Below are 23,942 nucleotides of genomic sequence, written 5' to 3'. Positions count from 1 at the left end.
GTTTTATTATCGCCACCACCACCACACAATCATGAGAACAAATATTATGAATTAGATATTTATTGGGTTAATTTATATATGTGTGTGTGTGTGTGTGTGTGTGTCTGTATCTATATATAAATATGTATATATAATGTATATGTACAAAGTGTATATATCTGTATTTATATATATATATATCTAATTTGTATACATTTGTATATATAATGCGTACAGACACACACACATATATAATGCATATAAATGTACAGATATATATTTAACGCATATATATATATATATATATATATATATATATATATATATATATATATATATATTATGTGTGCATTATGTTGTCGGTTGAGCTGAAAATATGCACACCTATGTTAAAAGTGCTGCCGAGTTTTCATGGCAACTATTTTTTTCTTCAAATGAAAGGCGTGACCTCTAGGACAAAATCCTCATCTTTTAAAGTGTGGCCCGATTACACCTGAATGAAATCGGCTTATATTAACCAAACAAGTAAAACAATGAAAAACTATGCCATTTTAATCCGAAATAAGGTTAGGTATCTCTGTAGGTCTTCTACATATTTTTGAAAAGAGCAGACGTTGTCTCACAAGCAGTTATACAGGCAAAAGTGTTAGTAAATATGGTAGGATTCAGTTGAAAATTTGCACATCTATGTTAAAATCCTGGCGAGTTTGCATAGCAACTTTGAGTTTGCTCAATTGAAAGGTGGGGTCTCTAGGGCAAAATTTCTCATCTTCAAAGTGTGGACCGCGTAGACTCGAATGAAATCGAGTTATAATACCGAAACAAATAAAACAATGGGGTCTAGTGGTTAGGATTCCTGGCATTCACCCAGGCGGCCCGGGTTCGATTCCCGGCATGGAAACGCTTATCTATTCCAGACCGTTAGAATAAGTACTGGGCTTACAAAGAATAAGTCCCGGGGTCGATTTGCTCGACTAAAGGCGATGTTCCAGCATGGCCGCAGTCAAATGACTGAAACAAGTAAAAGAGTAAAGAGAGAATGATAAACTATTTTAATCCCGAGCAAGACCGGGTTTCTCTGCTATCTATATATATAAAAGAGGATTTGGGTAAAAAATTGTGTGCACGTTTTGTTACGTCAGAAACAAAGAGGGAGAATGTGGCGATAAGAAACAGAAAGGAAGCAACAGAAAGTAACAACCACACCCTCACCCGCGCGTAGAGCGGGTCACCTTAAGCTAGTCTATACATAATTTTGCAAAAAACGCTGAAGCAATGAAAGTTTAAACGACTGTCTGCAACCTATTCTTTCTGTGCGTGCTCAACAACAATTATATTTCGTCCATTGCCTCAATTACGTCGCTATGTATCCATATCTCAAAGTTTGTATTATATTTATATATCTATTAATTGCCTATTATGTAATTTCTTTCTTTCGAAATCTGTAATCTATTTTGCGAAAATGTTTACAGAGTGAAAGAATAATATCTCGCTTGTTCAAAGTTATTTTTTTATCAGGACATAATGATATGACTACACTTGCATAAATTCTGGAAGATCTATTGACTAAAACTTATGAAAATACATCTGAATATTTTAAGCACAGCAATATTAAAAAGTATAAAATTGTTTTGAACATATACCAAACCTTTTAATCAAATAAGCAATGATTTTGTTTTTTTTAAATTTCATTTGAATATCAGAGAGTCTTGTATTATATTGCAAATCATATTGTACGTTTTTCATTGATATAAAATATAAATCGGCTGAGTATTTCTTTCGACAGTATAAGTTGTAATTTTATGTCGTTTAAGCATACATACGCATACACACACACACACACACACACACACACACACACACACACCACACACACACACACACACACACGCACACACACACGCACACACACACACTCAAACACACATACATACACATTTACATTTATGATATGATTTCTCATATCTTATGTATACATGGTTACTTTTATGTTTGTTTTTATACATCTGTGAAAACTGATGCCATCTTATGTAATGGATGTTTTGTTTATTGGTACTCGCTCCAGAATTCGGATTTGTAGTTGTTTATCGTTATTGCATCTCTTTACGTTGGGAGTTCCAGTACTGATGGTTCGGCTTTGTCTGTTATTTCTCAAGAATCATATAAATTAATAGTTATATAAGGGGACTGAGCTGATTATCTCTATGCTTTTGTGTTTATGAGAATCTGTGAAGGCTTATAAAGAGAGGACATTATCACTTGAATGGACCCCGGTATTTGTCTAGTATTTTTATTTTCTTTATCATTAAAGGGTTCAAATTGACTTTACTCTTTACTCTTTTACTCTTTTACTTGTTTCAGTCATTTTGACTGCGGCCATGCTGGAGCACCGCCATTAGTCGAGCAAATCGACCCCGGGACTTATTCTTTGTAAGCCCAGTACTTATTCTATCGGTATCTTTTGCCGAACCGCTAAGTGACGGGGACGTAAACACACCAGCATCGGTTGTCAAGCAATGCTAGGGGGACAAACACAGACATACAAACATATACACATACACTTATATATATACATATATACGACAGGCTTCTTTCAGTTTCCGTCTACCAAATCCACTCACAAGGCATTGGTCGGCCCGGGGCTATAGCAGAAGACACTTGTCCAAGATGCCACGCAGTGGGACTGAACCCGGAACCATGTGGTTGGTCAGCAAGCTACTTACCACACAGCCACTCCTGCGCCTTTGGTAGGATTTAATTTAGAACGAAGAGACAGCGAAACGCTTTATTGTTTCTGTCTATGCACAACTCCATCGAGTATTAATAATATTCCAATTTAGGTACAAGCCCAGTAATTTTGAGAATCAGGGTCTTAGTCAATATCAACTACCCAAATATGTAACTGCTACAATCTTTCTTCGATCTCAGTGGTATTTGAACTAAAATTTAAATAACCAGATTTAACCTATTCTAACGCTTTTGCAAACCCACCGCCATTCGGGGATTACGTTTAAAGATGACTTATTTCTTAGAATTTTGCTTATTATTCTTACTATTGGGGCATCTTAGAAATTTTACGGGTAATGAACGTTCTGATTTGGAGATTCTGGGAAGAAACTAAAAGTATTATTTCTTTATCAATTAAAAAATATAAATTCATAACACATTCTGTTATTTACAAAAAAAGTTGGCGTCTATTGCTTTAACTGCTAAAACTTCAAATTTTGTTCGTCGTTATTTTAATTTATTGGAATTGTATTATGACATATTTCCCATATTTCTAAATTATTGTCCCATAGACTTATTTTATGCTCAGCTTGCAATCCTTAAATCGTTTTGATAAATATTTAACTACATTTATCATGTTATTTGTTATCATCAAAACAGTTTGTTCACTTATCACTAGATATGAAAAGATTTATTGTCTCATAAAATCTGAACGTTTAGTAAAAAGAAGATTCACTGTAGAAGAAAGACTTAGTTTTCTTATCATATTCATTTTGGTCATGTCAAGCTTCAACTTTGACACGAAAAAAATGTATGTTTAACTAGATATAGAAACAACAAAATCAATCTTTATTCACGAGCCTTGATTGATTTATATATCGATTAAATTTTAAACAGAATGAACTCAATCTTTCTCAGAATTATTGAGCTAACAAGGTGTTAGTTAAGCTGTATTTGCATTTAATCGATTTGTTTCATCGACTTCTTTATAAGAAAGTATAATTCTCATGATAGTCAAGAAGAATTAATAAGGGGAGTTGGCTGGTATTGTGGTCTTCATCTGCATGTTTCACTTAAGATATTTAATAACTATATATGACCATCGTGTTCTCACAGATATCTAAAGATTTCTTATATTACAGCCATGTTGCAGATAAAATATAACTAATCTCAACAGCATATACTAAATACAGAATATATGAAGAAGCTTCTACGTGATTGCTTGAATTACTAGAAAGAGCAGCCAGATCTCCCTCAAATCTCATTGTGTTCCCTTAATGAACAGGGTGCTTGTTAGATATTGCACGCAAAATACACTTCATTAAAAAGACAGAATGATGGTGACTGGAACACCTTTCATTTAAGGTCTGCTTAATCCGTGTTGATCTGGACGCAATAAAAATTCCAATAAAAGGATACTTTGGTTTATAAGAAACTTTCTAGGCTACGCTAATAATGATATTCCAGTTAATATATATTTGACTTAGGCAAATGATATCTATTGTTTACAATATTTTCTCTATAATTGTATTGTTCACAATCTTTTGTATATGTTTCTTTAACAATAACTTCTGGAAAACCAGCTTTCGAGAAGATTTTATAGTAAAATAAAACATATAAAGTGCTAGATATGAGAATGTGGCACAAATTAAATCAAAGCATCAAATTTTGTTAATCTGACAGCATTAATAATAACAATATATTTTTTTACATCGTACAAAACCTAAGATTTTGTGGAGGAGTGCAATCGGTTGTATCGACCATATTACTTGACTGCTAATAGGGTTGGTAGACATCTATCCCGAAAGGATGAAAGGAAAGGTTGACCTTAGCACCTGGAAGAAATACCACCGCTCTAATAATAATTTTTAATAAAATTATTTATGTAATTTCTTTAAAACTATAATAACCTCTCAAAAATTAGTTTTGGGAAATAAAAATATAAAATACAGATTACAATCCAGAAGTTTTGAGACATTTTCAAGTGAGAGATTTATTAATTTCAAAAGTAGTCCAGAACTCTCATCATCTCAATGCACATGCTATACTGCTCCAGACACTTTGTGAAGGTCACATGATTGTTCTCGAAAGGGAAAGTATCTAAGCTCCTTGTCACAGTCTCCTTCATCTTCTTCAGTTTGGGGGAATAGCCAAACATCACAGAGAGCAGGCGTTGGGACTGTAGTAAGACTGAGTGACAGTCTTGATGCTCGTTTTTATCAAGTAGCTGGATGAAGTTGTGAACTGGTGCATTGTACTGATGTAAGTGTTCTGGTCGTTTGCCTAGAAATTTCTTCCTGAGATCCCTCAAAACTTTCGCAAACTTCTCTCTGTTGACCGTTTGGTCAAAGGGGACTTGGTGACTATAGATATAACCTTTGTGTAGAAAAGGGGATCATCGTTAGCTACCCGGTGTGCTTACTTTGCATTGCCTCTTGTACAAGCGCAAAATAGATTCTCGGGTCATACAAGTTAGTCTATTAGCAGTCTGGGGCATTTCACACATTTCTGTAGTGTGTTTTGCCCTGGTTTATATTATTCGATATTTTCTATATTCAATATATTTTCTATATTCTATTATTCGATATTTTCTATATTCTATTATACTATAGCGAGTTTTGAAATTGTCTTCACGTCCCGACTGCATTCTACAAAGTAGTGACAAGGAGTATTTAGAAGAGTGTGTTTAAATTGCAATTAAAGCCGTCTCCTCAATCTGGAATAAGAAAAGTTGGCAGGTCAGTTTATTAGTATCGTCTCCGAAATGACGGAAGGCAAAGTGAACCTCAGATCGTAAAGACAGACGAAATACCGCGAAGCATTTTGCCCGATTCTGCCTACTCGCCGCCTTACTGATTGCTATTAATTGGAAACAATGCATATTCGCGTAAACAACATAAACATTTGGTTTCTTCAAAATTTCTTCTCGCTCTGCCAATAACAAAGCAAAGTTCACAAGTGTTAGTTAAATTAGGAAGTTTTGAAATATATAAAATTTATCTTAAAAAACTAATGGAGATGCGTCAAGTGATTTTGACAATAATTTTTATGTAGGAGAAAGAATTTTACATGAAGTATTTTATCACTTTGATATATCAATTTTGTTTCTGTGTGAATAATATTTTCCGCTAAAGAAAATGCAGTAAATAACTTATGAAAAATTATAGTACATCATTCTCAAACTTTGTTGAAAAGATATTGTTTCTGATGAAAGTCTTTGGCGACTTTTAACGTACGGCGTGACAAATCCATTGGGTATTTTTCATAATGCAATACCAGAGGAAGAAAATCGACGATGCTGATATGCACATGGCCAATTGATACAAAAACTTGGACATTTTTCATGCATGATTAGACAAATAAACAAATGGATGGATTTTAATTAACGTTTGTTAAGAAAACATGTGAATGCTAAAACATTTTCCAAATGAAAGATTGGAAATAATAGCTGAATCGGAACTTTTCATGGAAGACTGTGTTTAGTTGAACTGATTTTGTTTAGTCACAAGCCACCCCTGATTGAGTGTGCACATCGTTCAAGACATTTCAGCAATGATATCGTCCGTTATAATTTTAGTTTTTAGATAGCATACTTCTAAGTGCACTATGTAGCTATCCTTTTTAAAGATGGTTCGGTGGGATTTGAGAAAGATTGAGGCTACAATATCTTGTTGGTCGAGTAACCTAAAAGAAGATATTCGCTGGCTTGTTTGTTGAAATGTTGCCAGGGTAGGCAATTAAATTTGAAGAAAATTGAAGTTAATGGAGGAATCGAAAGGGAAGTTATGGTTTACCAGGTTGGTCTTACAATTAAAATAAAGAACCAGATTTTTATGAATGTGAACAGTCAATGTTACAATATCAACAAAATGAATGGTACATTCTGAAACCAGATTCTGACAATTACAGTTCCGTATGACCTTATGTTCCTGGAGGGCTGATGATACGAATGCGTTTATAGTGAGTATATATTACTGGTTTATGCTAAGTAGAAAGGGGAATTTCATCTTGCATAATGAATTAAATAGTGACTAAAGCCGTACATCTGCCAGTGAAAACAGTTGACCATAGATAAGTGACATGCATGTCACAAACAGTAACCAAGCATAAACGGGGTTTGACAATATTCTATACATACAAACATTCGAGATGAAAAGAAACAGGAAGATAAATAGAGTATAGTAAATGAATACCTATCGGCACAAGTCTTACTCTATCTCAATCGATTACATACACGTAGTAAATGTAACACCCTGACGCACTCACAAAAGCCATCAAACAGGAAGGTTTTTCTTAATGCAGATAACACAGAACATATGTAAAACATACCTATATATACATACACACATACAAACACCTTCCCCATATATATATATATATATAATATAATTCAAGACAAAACCACTATTTTAAAACCAAACAAAAAAAGACTTAATCAATACATAAAATTTTAATATAAATATTTATTTATTTAATTTATATTAAAATTTTATGTATTGATTAAGTCTTTTCTTGTTTGGTTTTAAAATAGTGGTTTTGTCTCGAATTATATTATATAATATTTTACTATAAAATTGGATTTAACCCTAAATCTGATTTTTCCCTGTAATTTTGGATTCATTCCCTAATATTTATTATTATTATTATATATATATATATATATATATAAAACACAAGTGGAACTAGATTAGTAGACTATCTTTACATTATACAGACACTCAAGGTGACCAATATACCTAAATAATCCCAAAACGTAAATCATACATACATTCACTTCTCTTCTGATATTACTTGCTTCTCTACACGCTAAACTATCCGAATTATTAACTCTCTTCCAGTAACCGTTTTATTATCATGACACCCACAATAAGCACAAAACCTTTCAGACTTCAAAAGAAGCCACTGAAATACTCCCATAAATCTCTGTTCAATGTATTCGACAGCACAGAGTTATGAATTCAGTATGTATGTAATTCAGTTTTATTTCAAAGTTTCTTACCAATAGAGAAAGATCTAAGTCTCCATCGTTGGAATTTCAACATCTTCAACAAGATATTTGTGCATGTGTCAGTGCATGTGCAAATTTGTATGTTTTGTTTTATGTACGTATCCTCATGCATATAGTTACGTATCTAGACATGCGCATATATAGTTAAATGACAAATTTTTCCACATTTTATAGTTTCATGGATGACCTAGATCTGTAATCATCAAATCAGCATTCTCCTTTCTGGATTTCAGAAGCCTAATTTCTCAAGATTAATGCTTAAGCAATTTATTACATAGTCTAGTGCAGTGGTTCCCAAACTTTTTAGAGTCGCGACCCACTATTTATCACACCGGTTTATGACGACCCACTTAACTCTACTGAGTAAGTCTTGAACTATCTCGATAGACAGCAGTTAATCAAAGCCAATGCGTAATTTTATAACTTTTTGCGACCCACTAAGATTCCGTTCGCGACCCATCTGTGGGTCGCGACTCATAGTTTGGGAACCACTGCTCTAGTGCCTCAATTATTACAGGTATAAACCTGAATTTGTCATAGAGTAACTGTAAGTTTCTCAATAGTTCAGCGGAGGTGTTTTCATTTTTGTTGCTCTTTAGCTTTATGTTAACATCCGCTTGGCAACTTATTTCCGCTACTGTACACTGTTTCTTATTCTCACTCCCCAAATCCTTATATCAGTTCTATTATGTTTACATTCTGTTGAATGTTACACTGGGACATTCCACTAGTATTCTTTCATATTATGAGTGACTATGACCTCTGCCATACTGTGCTTATTAACTATTTGGCCTCGGGATTATCCTTCCCACGGATCTCATTATACTGTGTCTTGACTTCAACATCATGTATCATCGATAGGTGACACCCCTAAAACACTTTTGGATAACTGCTTAGGATGTGGATAACACATGTATGTATGTATGTATGTATGTATGTATGTATGTATGTATGTATGTATGTATCTATGTATGTATGTATGCATGCATGTATGTATGTTCGTATGTATGTATGTATATATGTTCGTATGTATGTATGTATGTATGTATGTATATATGTTCGTATGTATGTATGTATGCATGCATGCATGTATGTATGTATGTTGATATGTATGTATATATGTTCGTATGTATGTATGTATGTATGTATGTATGTATGTATGTATGTATGTATGTATGTATGTTTGTATGTTCATATGTATGTATGTATGTATATATGTTCGTATGTATGTATGTATGTATGTATATATGTTCGTATGTATGTATGTTCGTATGTATGTATGTATATATGTTCGTATCTATGTATGTATATATGTTCGTATCTATGTATGTATATATGTATGTATGTATGTGTTATGTCGCACGTTCGGATGCCTTCTACTTAACTCTACTCTCCTCTGTTCTAGTTTACCATTGCGCTCTACTGCCCTCGTCTTTACTCTGACGTCTCGACGTCTAAACGTCTCCCTCCATATCTACATATTGGGCTAGTCTACTTCATCGTCTGGGGGCGTCGACACAACAGTACATATGTATATATGTATGTATACAGAAACTCATATATGTACATATGTATATATATTCCGCAACTAAACATGCATAAATCCGTAACTACGTACATGAAGGTGACCAATCGAATATTAAAAATAACCTCACTAACACCACGTACAACAGAAATGAAACTTGTCAGCTCTTAGAAATAAAACACTGAAAATAAGCAAAAGAAAACCAGAAAACAAACGAATGTGTGTATAAAAAGCAAAGTAAGCAATGAAATCTCGTAAAAAGTCCTTTACATCAACAACCTAACCCGTCAAAATAAGTGTTTCATATTACGGGGTCAGGAAGTGGATTCCTTTTACATTTAGATTCTCTAAAATCAGTTACTACTACGCAGGCACACACTCTCCTTCCCCAAACATACTTACAAACGGTCTTAACATTTCCTTCTAAAATCTGGGGAATTTCATCTTTTTCAAGGTCTGACCAGAGTTGATTGGAAAGAGAGAGAGAGAGATAGAGAGAGAGGGGGGAAGGGAGTGAGAGAGAAAGAAAGAGAAAAAAGGCGAGTAAGCGAGAGAGGTTGCCAATTTAATATTGGATTGATGCTTTATTTATCGATTACCCTGTTGTATTCATTCTGTAAAGACCGGGACAGGTACCAGCAAACATTATAACTCACTAATCTGGTTGCCCAACTAGAATATACAAATAACAACGCCAGAGCATGTCCACATCCCAGTGTGCTTACCTGCCTTATGTCTGGAGTCTATTCTTCCTCTCCGTGCGCGGCTATGTAAAGGAACGGTAAGAGTCTAAGTAGTAGATACGCTGTGTATTTACTAAAGGAGTCTTTGGGACTCAGTTCTTATTTTCGCCTTCCTGCAACAACTGAAAGCTGAGAGGAAATTACATGCAGTATGCGCTATCCCAAAACTACCGCACCGATCTATCTGACACGCCCTTCGTGCAAGCGCAATAGTACACAGATTATATTTAACACCTACCAAATTCGTCATCTCTTTTCTGACTAGCAATAACCACGGCCCAAAAGCCACATTGACTGTAGTACTCTTTCAGAAATGACTATGATGGCGTTCAGCCTAGTAGTCAAATCTTTTCCAAATTACATCCAACAAAGGTAACATTGGATTCTATATAAGATAATATATAAGAAAAAGATGGCAAAGGCAATGATATGTCGTTGATCATGGGCCTGCTCTATCAGGGCCGACTTAGGACTAATCATCATCATTGTTCGACCGTGGTCGAGACATTGGAATTTAGCATGCTACGCCAGACTTCACGGTCCATCATAGCATTACGGAGGTCCTGTTGCTGGATGCCTGTATCCCTGGAGATTATAGGAGCACTCCGTCGGTTGCGACGATGAGGGTCCCAGCTGATACGATCAACGGAACAGCTTGCTCGTGATATTAACGTGCAAGTGGCCGAGCACTCCACAGACACGTGTACCCTTAACGTTGTTCTCGAGGAGATTCAGCGTGACACACAGAATGTGACAAGGCTGGCCCTTTGAAATACAGGTACAAGAGAAACAGGAAGAAAGAGCGAGAGAAAGTTGTGGTGAAAGAGTACAGCAGGGTTCACTACCACCCCCTGCCGGAGCCGCGTGGAGCTTTTAGGTGTTTTCGCTCAATAAACACTCACAATGTCCGGTCTGGGAATCGAAACCGCGATCCTCCGACCGCGAGTTCGCTGCCCTAACCACTGGGCCATTGCGCCTCCTGGAGATTACATCATGGTAGAAGAGTGTGCGCCCTCTGGTATTGCGAGTAGATGGCTTCCAGAGGAGAAGAGTAGAAATTACTTCTTTTTCAGCTCTACAACAATGTCCAGCAAACTGGACTCTCCTACTTTTCACAAGAGATAACACAGGTGGTAGTTTCCCATATATTTGCATTTCGGTTGGATGACGCTTCCACGAGAGATTTTGAGCTCTCATAAGGAGGCGAGTGTAGGTTCCATCCAACCGCCTCTCAAGTTTCTGAGCCATATAGTAGAATTGGTTCGACTGTGGACTAAATAACAACGAAAATAGCAACTGCAACAATCCCTAATATGTTCTGAAATCATCATCAAAACATGAAATATTGCTAAATATACCAGATTTCATAAAATAATAAATACATTAACACAGACAAGCCGAAACACAAAAACAAAAACAAAAACAAAAAAAAACTAGGAGTTCTAAACATACGGCTCTCACAGTACAGTTAAAAACATGAAAAAATTAAATAACACGCAGAAAGACAGCAATAAATACAATTTCATACTACTTCAGTTAGTGCACGATAAGTTTATTAAATCATTTACAGATTCTACCTGACTCAGCATCGTTGGAAATCGCCCAAAGAAAACAACGGGTGCAAAAGAACTTGGTATCTTCACATATTTCATATAAGCTGCATTCATATAATACCAAATCAATGAATTAAAAGAGATTCAAAATGAAAATGAAAATTGAATATCAAGGTGTATCAAGGTGCATATCTTCTTGTTACCAAAACTAAGACGATGATGGTAGTCTCTCGTAGTCCGCCGCAATTTATTGCGGAACTGACACAAGCTATTTGTTCATAATGAGCAAATGTATATGCTGTACAGTAGCTCACTCTTTCCACTAATTCGACTTTACCTGAACAGGTGCACAATGTACCAAACGCCAGCAGGTGTCAAAGTGATAGCAGAGCAATGTGAGATGAAGTGTTTTGCTCAAGAACACCACTTACCACCTGGGTCAGCAAAGGAAACCCTGTTCTTCGATCGTGAGTGCAACAGCCAAACCAATAGGCTAAGCGCCCTCACTTACTACAAATTCTAAGTAGACGGTAGCTGCCAACACACATACAGCATCCCGCACAGAATCCCGCACAGCATCCTGCACAGCATCCTGCACAACATCCCGCACACATCCCACGACACTGTCTATCTATCCAACACACCTACCTACCTACCTACCTACCTACCTACCTACCTACCTACCAATGTATGTATGTATGTATCTATCTATCTATCTATCTATCATGTGCCTAGTGTACCCTTATCAGAACGGGTAGTCATGATGGGTATACTGGGCTTCGTATATTTGTACCCTAGTGTCACTTTGATGGCATGCACTGCTCTCTCACTCAATAATAATAATAATAATAATAATAATAATAATAATAATAATAATAATAATAATAATAATAATAAACACGAATTGGTTTAATATCACTCCTTTATTGTGAGTCAATCGGCCAAATATCTAACCAACAAACCAATCGTTTTTTTTTTTGTGTTGGTTGTTTAATCACTACATTAAACAAATGATTGATTAGGAAGTTGGTAAAATATTTAACCGATTGATTAACTATAAAGAAATGATAATAAAGCAATTCGTGTCTGTTGGCGTAATGATATTCTCAATTCACTATATATTATACAGAACACGAGAGGCAGCGTAATTGACTATTTTCACTGCACTTCCTTTAAATTTACAGGCGTTTTGCATGTCAGACATAGTCGGTTTAAAACAGGATTATGCATCAGCTTCACGGACGATCAAGTGTACTAGAGGGTAATATGGAAGAATGTAATATAATACTGTCAAAACAAATAATACATAAAAAGAGGAGAAGAATAATAATTACAAGAGATCCACAACTGTTCCTTGTAATCGGCAAGAAATTCACTGCTACGATAAGAACTGAAGGCATAAGGAAAACTTTCCCTAGGATTCACAAATATAATTAGCACTCATGAATTTATACTTGTACTGAATCACCTAGAAAACAATACCTGGTTAGGTGACGGAGGCAAGAAAAATTCACTCAGACAATATCTTTAGAAATGCAAAAACTACTTCAGCTATATTTTCAGAATGTTGGCAGCTCACCTGGAAGGCAATATACTTTTCTACTCCAGGCTAAATTTTTGGGGAGGGGGACAGTCGTTTAGATCGAAAATCAAGTACCAGTTGCGTACTGGTACGCAACTGGTACTTGATTTTCCGACCCCGAAAGGAAGAAAGACAAAGTCTATCTCGGCGGAATTTGAACTCAGAACATAAAGTTAGACGAAATACATATTTCTTTACTACCCACAAGTGGCGAAACACAGAGGGGATAAACAAGGACAGATAAACGTATTAAGTCGATGATATCGACCCCAGTGCGTAACTGGTACTTAATTTATCGACCCGAAAGGATGAAAGGCAAAGTAGACCTCGGCGGAATTTGAACTCAGACCGTAATGGCAGATGAAATACCTATTTCTTTACTACCCACAAGGGGCGAAACACAGAGGGGACAAACAAGGACAGACAAACGGATTGAGTCGATTATATCGACCCCAGTGCGTAACTGGTATTTATTTAATCGACCCCGAAATGATGAAAGGCAAAGTTGACATCGGCGAAATTTGAACTCAGAACGTAACGGCAAACGAAATACCTATTTCTTTACTACCCACAAGGGGCGAAACACAGAGGGGACAAACAAGGACAGACAAACGGATTAAGTCGATTACATCGACCCTAGTGCGTAAATGGTATGTATTTAATCGACCCCGAAAGGATGAAAGGCAAAGTCGACCGCGGCCAAATTTGAACTGAGAACGTAACGGCAGACGAAATATGACTACGTATTTCGCCCGGCGTGCAAACGTTTCTGCCAGCTCGCCGCCTTGGGAAATAAATTTGTTATAGAACATTATTTGGTAATATTCTACTCTCTTGAATATTAGAGACACAAGGGAACAGAATGAAATGTGTTGATACGGGAAGATTAGTATATATATATATATAAATGTGGAGGCGCAATGGCCCAGTGGTTAGGGCAGCGGACTCGCGGTCATAGGATCGCGGTTTCGATTCCCAGACCGGGCGTTGTGAGTGTTTATTGAGCGAAAACACCTAAAGCTCCACGAGGCTCCGGCAGGGGATGGTGGTGATCCCTGCTGTACTCTTTCACCACAACTTTCTCTCACTCTTACTTCCTGTTTCTGTTGTACCTGTATTTCAAAGGGCCGGCCTTGTCACTCTCTGTGTCACGCTGAATATCCCCGAGAACTACGTTAAGGGTACAGGTGTCTGTGGAGTGCTCAGCCACTTACACGTTAATTTCACGAGCAGGCTGTTCCGTTGATCGGATCAACCGGAACCCTCGTCGTCGTAACCGACGGAATGCTTCCATCCACCACCATATATATAAATATATACACACGTATTTTCAAAACAAACACACACACACTCATGAGTATCCATTATTTTACTGTTCCACGCTCTTTACAATGTTAAGTGCTCGAATGTTTTTTAATTCCGTCGTAGAATTCTATTTACAAATTATAGTGGTTAACCATAAACGGTAAGTTAACATTTTAATTATTTAAGATTCTGTACGATATTTCGTTTCTTTTTCAATTTAATTTCTACAGATAAAAACAATTTGAATGATGCCATTACACGTAAGAGTTGGGTAACCAACGTAGCGAGGACTCAATTAATTATAGCAGCAATTTAGTTGCTACCGATGATTTCCCCTGATGGAACTATAATTTTCTTAATCACTTGCAGAGAAGATTTGTTTCCAGCGTATTCTAATCCTCTCTAAAAAGTAAAATCGCAATTAGTCGATATAAGACAAATTGTATTGTTAGCGCTTAAAATATTTAACCCAGTTTCTATTTTTAGAAGTTTATTTTTTTCTACTTTTTTAGCATTTCTCCCTTTTGGCATTTAATTTCTTTCTTTTTCTTGTCCTAATTATTTTCTTCGATCAATATTTGGCCAATATTTCAATATCTTTCAATTTTAGAATCTATTTTTGTAAAATTACTGTTGTAAATAGATTATTAATCTTTATCGAAATTTGAATTTAAGTTGTCACATATTCTGACATTTTCTCTGTTTAATCTGTAATTGCTTATTTTAAAACTTTTGTAGATTAGGCACTTCCATTTTCGTGCTATATTTTATTGAAACTTATTATTATAAATGAAACATATTGATACATTTATCGGATACTTTTTGAAACTTCCGAATTACTCAAAAATATTTTTAGACTGGTATATATTTCATAAATGAATTTTCAAAAACAAAAAGTGTCCTTATCAATATATTGCTACTGGTAAATATAAACAAAAATGTCTCTTAAGATATAATCAAAGATTATCAAACTGTTTTGAGAAAGAAAATGAGATTGAGTGAATTTCACAATTTTCCAAAAAGATTTAGGGAGAATGAGAAATGAAACCTAAGTACAGAAGATTAAACAAGATTAATTTGCGAGCCAAAAAGTTACCTCTTTCTGCAACACTTAACAAAATAATTAGTAAAAGTGGAACTATTTTGATTAATAGATTATTGACTTATAGATTATTTTTGTGTAGTGAAATTTCCTTAATGTTTTTCAATAAAAGATTGTGTTTTAGGGACAACGCTCTAGATGTAAGTTCGTGTTGCTCCTGGCGTCATACGTCACGCTATGAATATTTATAAAACTAGGTAAGGATACAACGAATAATTAACCTCGATTAAGTTTATTGTAAAAGACTGATATGAAATAAATTGTATGTAAGACGGATAATGACATCCACTTAATTAAATATTGATGATGATCATGATGATTATGAGGATGATAATGATGCTGATCTAGAAGAGGATGAGAAGGATGATGATGATGATGATGACGACGCTAAAATAGAAAGCAAAAGTTTTTGTTATTCCTTTACTGGTTTCAGCTATGGAACTTCAACCATGCTAAAGCACCGTCTTCAGGAGTTTTATTCGACATCAGTATTCGTACCTGTATAGCATCATATTATCATTAGCATCCATATATAATTCGAGAAAATTAATTGAATGTCTAAGTTACCTAATACAGTTTTTTTATTGTTCACCATACACATAAACAGGAATACATACACGTACATACTCATAGACACGTATACGATGGACACAAGCCTAGCCTAACGTTAGGAGGGTAAGCCCAATTTCGAATTTCATGAGGTTTTATTTTGTAATTAAAACTAAAAAAACATATGGCATTCATCTATTTTATATTCTAGAAGCAAAATAACTACAAAACGAAGCAAAACACAAAATTTACGAAGAAACTACAACAGTCTGTTTCCTCTAGGCTTTAGTCTTCGCTTATTATAACCCACCTCAGCAACCAACTACTTTGCAATGTAAATTAAAGCTAACTCAATTTATTATCATCATATATTGTTAAGATTTTATGTTCTAGCATCGGCTAAAGTACAGTTCTCTAACAACGCTAGTTTCTAATAAAGTTATAAAAACCTTGCAAAATATGGAGATTAAATGGCGGTGCCCCAGCATGGCCACAGCTCGTGAGCTGAAACTAGATAAAATTAAAAAAATTAAATAAATAAATAAAAATATTAGAACGAATGAAAATATACCCTTGGCGAACTATGCGATTACAAAGTCAACTTATTAACACAAAAATTTTGCTGTTTAGTCTTAAGTTCATTGATTGAATTGACCAACGATCGAAACTATTTCTAGCATGAGCAATGCATGAATTTTTACTAATATAGAGTAACTAAGACTGTAATTACACAATACGATGCGTCCTTCCCATTCAAATTGTAAGATGCAATTTGGAAAAGATGTAGCTATTTCTAGAAAGTTGAGTGACTACTTACAAATTCCATCATTAGTTTGGTATTAGTGTTGGTACTGCTTATGGTGATGCATTGCAACACATACAAATGGTGCAGACTAACTCATACTAATAATTTGTGTTTACTATGATACAATTTTGTCTAAAACAGTTTTCACTACTACAGATACCGATGTAACATATATGGGCTCCGTGTGAGCAGTCATCTAAAAGTTTTTTGTGCATCTTGATGTTGACATAAGTTCCTTGCTTTTCCTGATGAGAAAGCGGCATAATATACTCCTTATTCCTTCGCAATTAGGAATATGCAGCCTTCGAAACATATGTCGAAAATAAAGGAATTTTGTTAATTCGTCGTTCAACTACATTCTTTCATATATTTATATGCTTATTTATATATCAGATGTGTTATCTACTCATAGCATTACTGTTTTTTTTTATTTATTCTCTATAGATTAAATGTCAACAAATATTTACTTCTCGACAATCTAATACCGTATTTACTATTATGTTTGCTTCTGAAACTATTAATATTTTATTCCTAGTTACTGTTTAATGATGCAATCATAATGACTAAAGCATATATTTCATTTAGAAGTTACTCCAAATATCAGAAATTAAATATTAACTTCATGATTTTACTCATTCAGGAGAAACAAAACATGTCTGCAGAATAATTTATTAATTGGATACCAAACGCTGTATTTATCATTTAACAAACAATAGAATTTACTAACCCAATATATTTAACAAAGGAAAATATCGCAATTTTCTTTTCCTTTTAAAAATACTGAACAAGCAGAATATCTGGTATTTTCGGTTTTTTTCTTTTGTTTTGTCAACTCTTTCAGAATTTGTTTGACATATTGGTATTTTCTTCTTTGGCACTCTGCCTTCAATGTAAAAATAACTTCATGTGTACAGTCAATATAATCAATTTCAGTATATTACAGCTACATATTTCACCGACTGAATTAAGAAAGTGAAATGAAAATTGAGTTTTTATGGATTTAATTTCACAATGTGTGAGGAAATAAATGATATAAAATACTTCACCATTTCGGAAAAATTCCCCACTGTAATTTTTTAATTATAATTTTATTTTATATACCAGCTATAATGTAAAAAAATTCAGATTAAAGCAATTTCTCCTTGAGAAAACACTCCAAATTTATTTTTATTTCTGTAACCCTATGTTCAACAAAAGTACTTTCCTTTATTGAAAGAGTATGAAATGCATGAACGTCACGACTTCAGTTTTCATTCTCGTTTAAGACTCTAAACTCAAAGAATGATTTTAGATTTTCTAATGAAAACTGGAATTGTTTAGCGTTTTTATGTATTTTCCCTTCATTTGTGAATTGTTACTAATTGTGAATAGATTCAAAGTGTGCCAGTGAAGTTCTTACAATCAACAGAACTGTCAGCAGCAGTAAGAATAATACATACTTTTCAGCAACTTGGTAGATTCAGTGCGGTGAAAATAAAAGAGAAGAAAGTAAAGTATATTAGCGCTATGTTATCACCAGCTGTTAAACCTATTTCTAATCCTCACAATTGTTGCATCACCTAACACTCTTCTCGGTTAAGATTATTTCTATACAACTTTTCAATCATAACACTTAAGTATGTTTTTTTTCATGTGGCAATATCTTTTGTTTTTCATTCCCATTATTACCGGCAGGCATCCTAGTTTAGTCCAAACATGAATTAGATATAAGCAATTCTGGTCGAACAATTGATAATATAAAGAGTTTAAAGAAAGCCGTGAGCAACTGGAATTACATTGCTTTTGTATAGTTGTTGCATTGTTTCTCGTAAAGTTATCAGCCAATACAACATATACATATGAATGACTGATGTGTACTGATGGGAAGTGGAAGCAGGGTATGAATGGGATAATATTCCTTTCAGTTACTATTTTGTTCGTTTATTTTCCTTCATTTTTTTTCCTGCTGCCCCATCGTAAAAGCATATGAAAATGAGTATTTGTTGGATTGTTTTCAGGCATAGTCTGTGCATATGTAATGAAGTTGTTTTTCAGCTTCAGTAATTATACATAATCGAAAAGATACTTTTTATGAGCCAAATTATTCAGCTACTATTAATTTTTCACCGAGATTATTTGAATTTCTTTGTAAATATTTGGTAGCCACCCACCTCATTTTTTTGTCTCTTTAATCATGTTAGTAATCTGCTTTAGTTCTGCAGTTTTATGCTGCCTGCTGTGATACATAAGGATACAGTTCAGCACTCTGAAATACTTGGAGTGGTCAATGTTTGTATATCGGGAAAATACCTTTAAAAGTATATAGATTATAAGGTGAGTAGCCTACATATTTTTATATCATTTAAATATTTTTACTGTGAAAATTGTATTATAGTTTTTATTTAAGAAAATTAATTCTGTATACATTTTAGTATATATATATATGTTTTCTTTTAAATCTTCCGGTATTAAACACTCATGTACATTTCATGTATTGGACTTCTACAGTCCAAAATGATTATATTTTCAATTTCTATCTTTTATATAGTTTCAAACTTTTCGCATTCTGTTTGTACAATTTAATAAGAATATTGAGTTATATTTCAAGTTAGGCCTCAACTTTTTCCAAAGATTTACAACTTTATTTTTATCTAGACATATACAACGTGTATGCATCATAATCTATGTAGATTTGTAAAGGTCGTTACTGCTTTAAAAATCAACTTTGTATAATTCTGACAGCAATGTAAAACGTTTTTATAGTTAAACAGACTGCGGATAACCAGTGTGATTTATTTCTTTATTTTTAGTATTTTCATATTATTTAACTTTTCTGTTATTATTCAGGGATTGTCATGCAAACCTGGAAGGAGAATTAACTCTGATTCTTTAAGGTTTCAAATAATAATTATCATTATAATAATAATGTGATAATGATGATGGTGATGATAAATAATAATAATAATAATAATAATAATAATAATAATAATAATGATGATGATGATTCTTGAATCTATTTTCCCACTGAAGGCAGTACATTCACTTTCGTTAATGCATACAAAACATAATGCTGAATCTATAGTCATTACAAAAGTATGGGATAGGATAAGTGTATTATATAAGAAAACGAGGAGTAGGGAATGACATTATTCAATAGATGCGGGGTGAAGTTTTTTATCGTTTGGACCAAAACAAATAAATTTATAGAATAATTAAAACGTTATAGGAAAACAAAAACAATTAAGGTAAAATATAAACTTGAAAAACACTCGGCTTTATATATACATAAGGGAATACTGTAGGTAAATTGAAGTTCAACACGCCACCACTTCAAATAATTTTATATTGTTATCTCACCTTTGTTATTTGAAATGAATCTGTTATTCCGAAAGATTTCACGAGCTAAATTGGGGAAGAACGCGCACACACCGCGGTTAAAGTCTAAGCAGAAGTATTTTGTAATGAACAAAGCGTAATCTTACGATTAACCTACTCTCGTAGGGTTTACATAGTGGCTGGTTTTTTACTTTCTTGCATATGGTCTGTTTTATAATCCTGAGGCATGTCATTCCGATACTCTAGTAACACTTCAAAAACCATAATATCATTCAGAGGAAAGGAACTACTACCGAACTACTACCATTCATTTCGGTTGCCTACTGCTTTTTCTTTGCTTTTTACTATCTCTCCAGCTGGTTAATCTTGGAGTTGGTCCTCAGTCCTTATCTTAACACAATGGAGTGGTACTGTTTGTTTTTGTGTTTGATATAACAAACTGATAACCTGTCCAATCGTTAGTCTTTTGAATCAGGCAAAACGTGACCCCCCCCTTGTAATCTGTGGATCTGTGATCGATGGCAAAGCTTTGTTAAGAAGTGGAGGATTTGTCACCGTTTTATTCTGAAGGGTAGAACTGAAGGGTGGAATAAATTTACTGGCCATCTTCGGTGTTGTAACTGGTAGCACAACTCGCATTACCGTTTAGGCAGCAAATATATTTGACAGTGATAGTCATATTCCACGTGTCTAAGTGTAAAGTTGACAATGTATAGATAGCTACGGAACGTACCAGCGTAACCCGCCCTCCACCTCGTTCTCAATTAAAAAAATCCTAGGCACATCGACTCGTAGCTACTTTCTAGGTCTACAGACAAAATATTTTCATACATATTTGTTAGAGCTACTTCTAATCCTTTCATTATGCATGAAAATATTCGCTCCGTTTTCGGCATTATCAACATTGGTAACATTCTTTATTTCTCTTTCTTGAATGAAAAAATCCTGTAAAGATGTTTTTGTTACAAAGGTTTGCTAAGTATTTCTCGGATAATCAAAGTTTGTTTGATGATCACTGTTTTACTATCTCTCCAGCTGATTACTCTTGGAGTTGGCCCTCAAACTTTATCTTAAGACAATGGAGTGGTACTGTTGGTTTTTGTGTTTAATATAACAAAGTCGTAACCTGTGTAATAGTTCGTCTGTTGAATCAAGCAAAACGTGAACCCCATCCATGCAATCTCTGGATCTGTGATCGATGGCAAAGTGTTAAGAAGTGGGGGATTTGTTACCGTTTATTCTGAAGGGTGGAACTGAAGGGTGGAACAGATTTACTTGCCATCTTTAGTGTTGTAACTGTTTCACTTATTCACTGTTTTGCTTACTTAGTAACTAAAATGTTTGCAGGTGTGTATTATGCTCCTCTTTATCCTAAAAGACTGAAGTAATCAGTGTTCGTATCAAATGATATTGATGATAATTTTGCTTCTTTTTCTTTTATGCCTTGCCCAGAGTTTTGAACGGTTCTGAGAGAAAAATTAAAAGAAAGCGTTCAACTTTATTGAGTTAATTGCAAATGAGTTAAAAGAATACCCAGATGTAAAAAAATCAAAAGGCGCTATTTATATTGTGTAATTAGTAATGAAACTATGAGAAAAAAGACTTTGAACGTCAAGGAGCAACAGTGACGACAATAATTAGCGCACGCTCTTTGTTTTAAAGAGCGACGCCAACTAAATACAAATTACATTAATATGAAACTTTAAGAACAAGAGATTTACAAACAAATGTAGGATGAGACGAGCAAGTTATACTAAAAACAGAGGAGCGGTGAAAAACTGCTTGCTATTGATGCGAAGATAAGTGATAATATAAGACAAAAACTTGAAAAGAATAATTAAAAAAAATATGGAAAATCCCGCAGTTATTGAAACATCATATATGTCCAAATGCATTCGTCAGGATCTCGCACACTCTATTCAACCTTTACTCCTCCTCTACTCCCGAGTCATAGGTTATCCCTAAAGGTTCTGCAAGGAATTTCTGGAGAAGAATGCAAAGCAGAGCCCTTGTGCATGGATAGATGTCAAAAACTGAGTAATGGTCTCTTCGTGATTCCTTTCAAATAAGTCTGCCAATAGCTTGTTTCACCCTACGAGACCTTCAAGTTAGTCGTGCTTCTTACGTAGATAACCGTTTAGAATTGTTATGTGAGGGTTTTTTTGTGACATCCTGATGCTTCAATATCAGCGGCTTGTGAAATTCTGCTCCCTTGCGGGTAAAGTGTGAGCCTCCCTTGTGTTTTTAAAATGAACATATTTCTCTATCTTGGTATATTCATTTGTATTGTGCTCCTTGTTGGTAAGCTATTCTAGTATCCATGGTAATATCTGAAACGGACACAAGGCTAAAAATGTGTGTCTTTGAGGGTTAAGGCGATTAAATCGATCACAGGTCATAAATACAAAGTATAAAGATCGATCAGGCTGAGTAAAATGTAAGCAACCTTTTGAAACGTGAAATTCATGACAATATATTACAACAATACGGGAATTTTATTCGTCAGAGTAAGTACCATTACAATCAACATATTAAATCTGGAGGTCTGGAGCTGATGAACCCCTTGAGGGCACTTTCAGCAACGGTATTATTTTTGAACTCCTTCTCTCGCAGGACATCATCAAGGTGCTTCAAAAAATGGTAGTCGGTAGGAGAATGGTCTAGGGAATAAAGTGAGTGGGGAAGAACTTCATGGCCAAGTTCCCTCAACTTCTGGAGTGTCATTAGTGAAATGTGTGGTCGAGCATTGTCATGAATGTCATGAAGAGTGATTGGCCCTCTTCTGTTGACCAATCTGGGACGGAGGAGTAGCAGTTTTTCGTTCATTTTCGCAATTTCATGGCAATATGTTTCTGTAGTAATGGTTGCTTTTTCCGGGTTTTTAAGAAGTTATAGTAGAGGAGTCCAGCAGTACACCACCAAACAGTTACCATAGCATTCCTTTTCAAGAGCTCGGGTTTAGGGAAGGTTATCGGTGCTTCATTTTAGTCCAACCACTGAAAAGAACATTTTTTTATTATTGTACAGAATCCAATTTTCATCGCAAGTTACAATGCGGTCGAGAAACGGATCGGTCGAGAAACGGATCGGTCGAGAAACGGATCGGTCGAGAAACGGATCGGTCTGCTTGCGCAGGCGCGATGAGCATGTTTCACATCAGCGCATTTTCTGATTTTCGTTCAAATTGTGTGGTACCCATTTGTCGTGCATTTTTGATTTTCTGATTGCATGCAAATGATTGCCGGCAGTTATCTGGCTAATTTGAAGTTCTTTTACCAGTTCGCGAGTGGTTTTACGTGGATCTTTCTCAATGACGGTCTTTAATTGACCGTCATCGATGATAGATGGGCGTCCACTACGCTCACGACCTTCAAGTCTCAGGTCTCCGATGCGAAATCGTTTAAACCATTTTCGAGCTGACTACTCATAGGCCAGTTCTTCACCAAACGTTTCGTTGATATCTCGAGTAGTTTCAGTTATTTACGTCCTTTTTTGAAGTTGAATAGCAAAGTTACTTGAATATTGTGCTTTGACAGTTCCATTTCAGATGATTGAAATAACAGTGAAAAAATATCACTCTTAATTTATTGACGCATTTGGGCAAATCTATTTCTGTATTATAAGACATTTGCAAAAATATGTTTAAAATAATTCAAAACTATGCAAAAGTCCAGTACAAATTCTTCATGGTTCAAAAAATTGCTTACTTTTAATTCAACCTGATAATACAAATACAGTACGGCCTTTTG

At 34.8% G+C, this 23,942-nt stretch overlaps 1 protein-coding gene across 8 annotated transcripts in view; it reads left to right on the top strand.

The window, feature by feature from the left end:
* Nucleotides 1-23,942, top strand: part of LOC115209866 (protein O-mannosyl-transferase TMTC4-like) — a 382,774-nt gene that overhangs the window by 64,873 nt on the left and 293,959 nt on the right. For 4 of the 8 annotated variants that reach the window (XM_036501546.1, XM_036501545.1, XM_036501544.1 and 1 more), the window contains exon 1: nt 18,494-19,191. The exons of 1 other annotated variant lie outside the window; for it this stretch is intronic. The gene's annotated coding sequence lies outside the window, so the exon portion shown is untranslated. Of the gene's footprint in view, nt 1-18,489; nt 19,192-23,942 lie in introns of those variants that run through there. 3 more of the 8 variants (XM_036501543.1, XM_036501548.1, XM_036501547.1) reach the window with 3 other exon arrangements.

The sequence above is a fragment of the Octopus sinensis genome, linkage group LG3, assembly GCF_006345805.1.
Source record: "Octopus sinensis linkage group LG3, ASM634580v1, whole genome shotgun sequence".
In the NCBI taxonomy this organism is placed as follows: Eukaryota; Metazoa; Mollusca; class Cephalopoda; order Octopoda; family Octopodidae; genus Octopus; species Octopus sinensis.
This window is presented reverse-complemented; position numbering and strand designations above follow the sequence as displayed.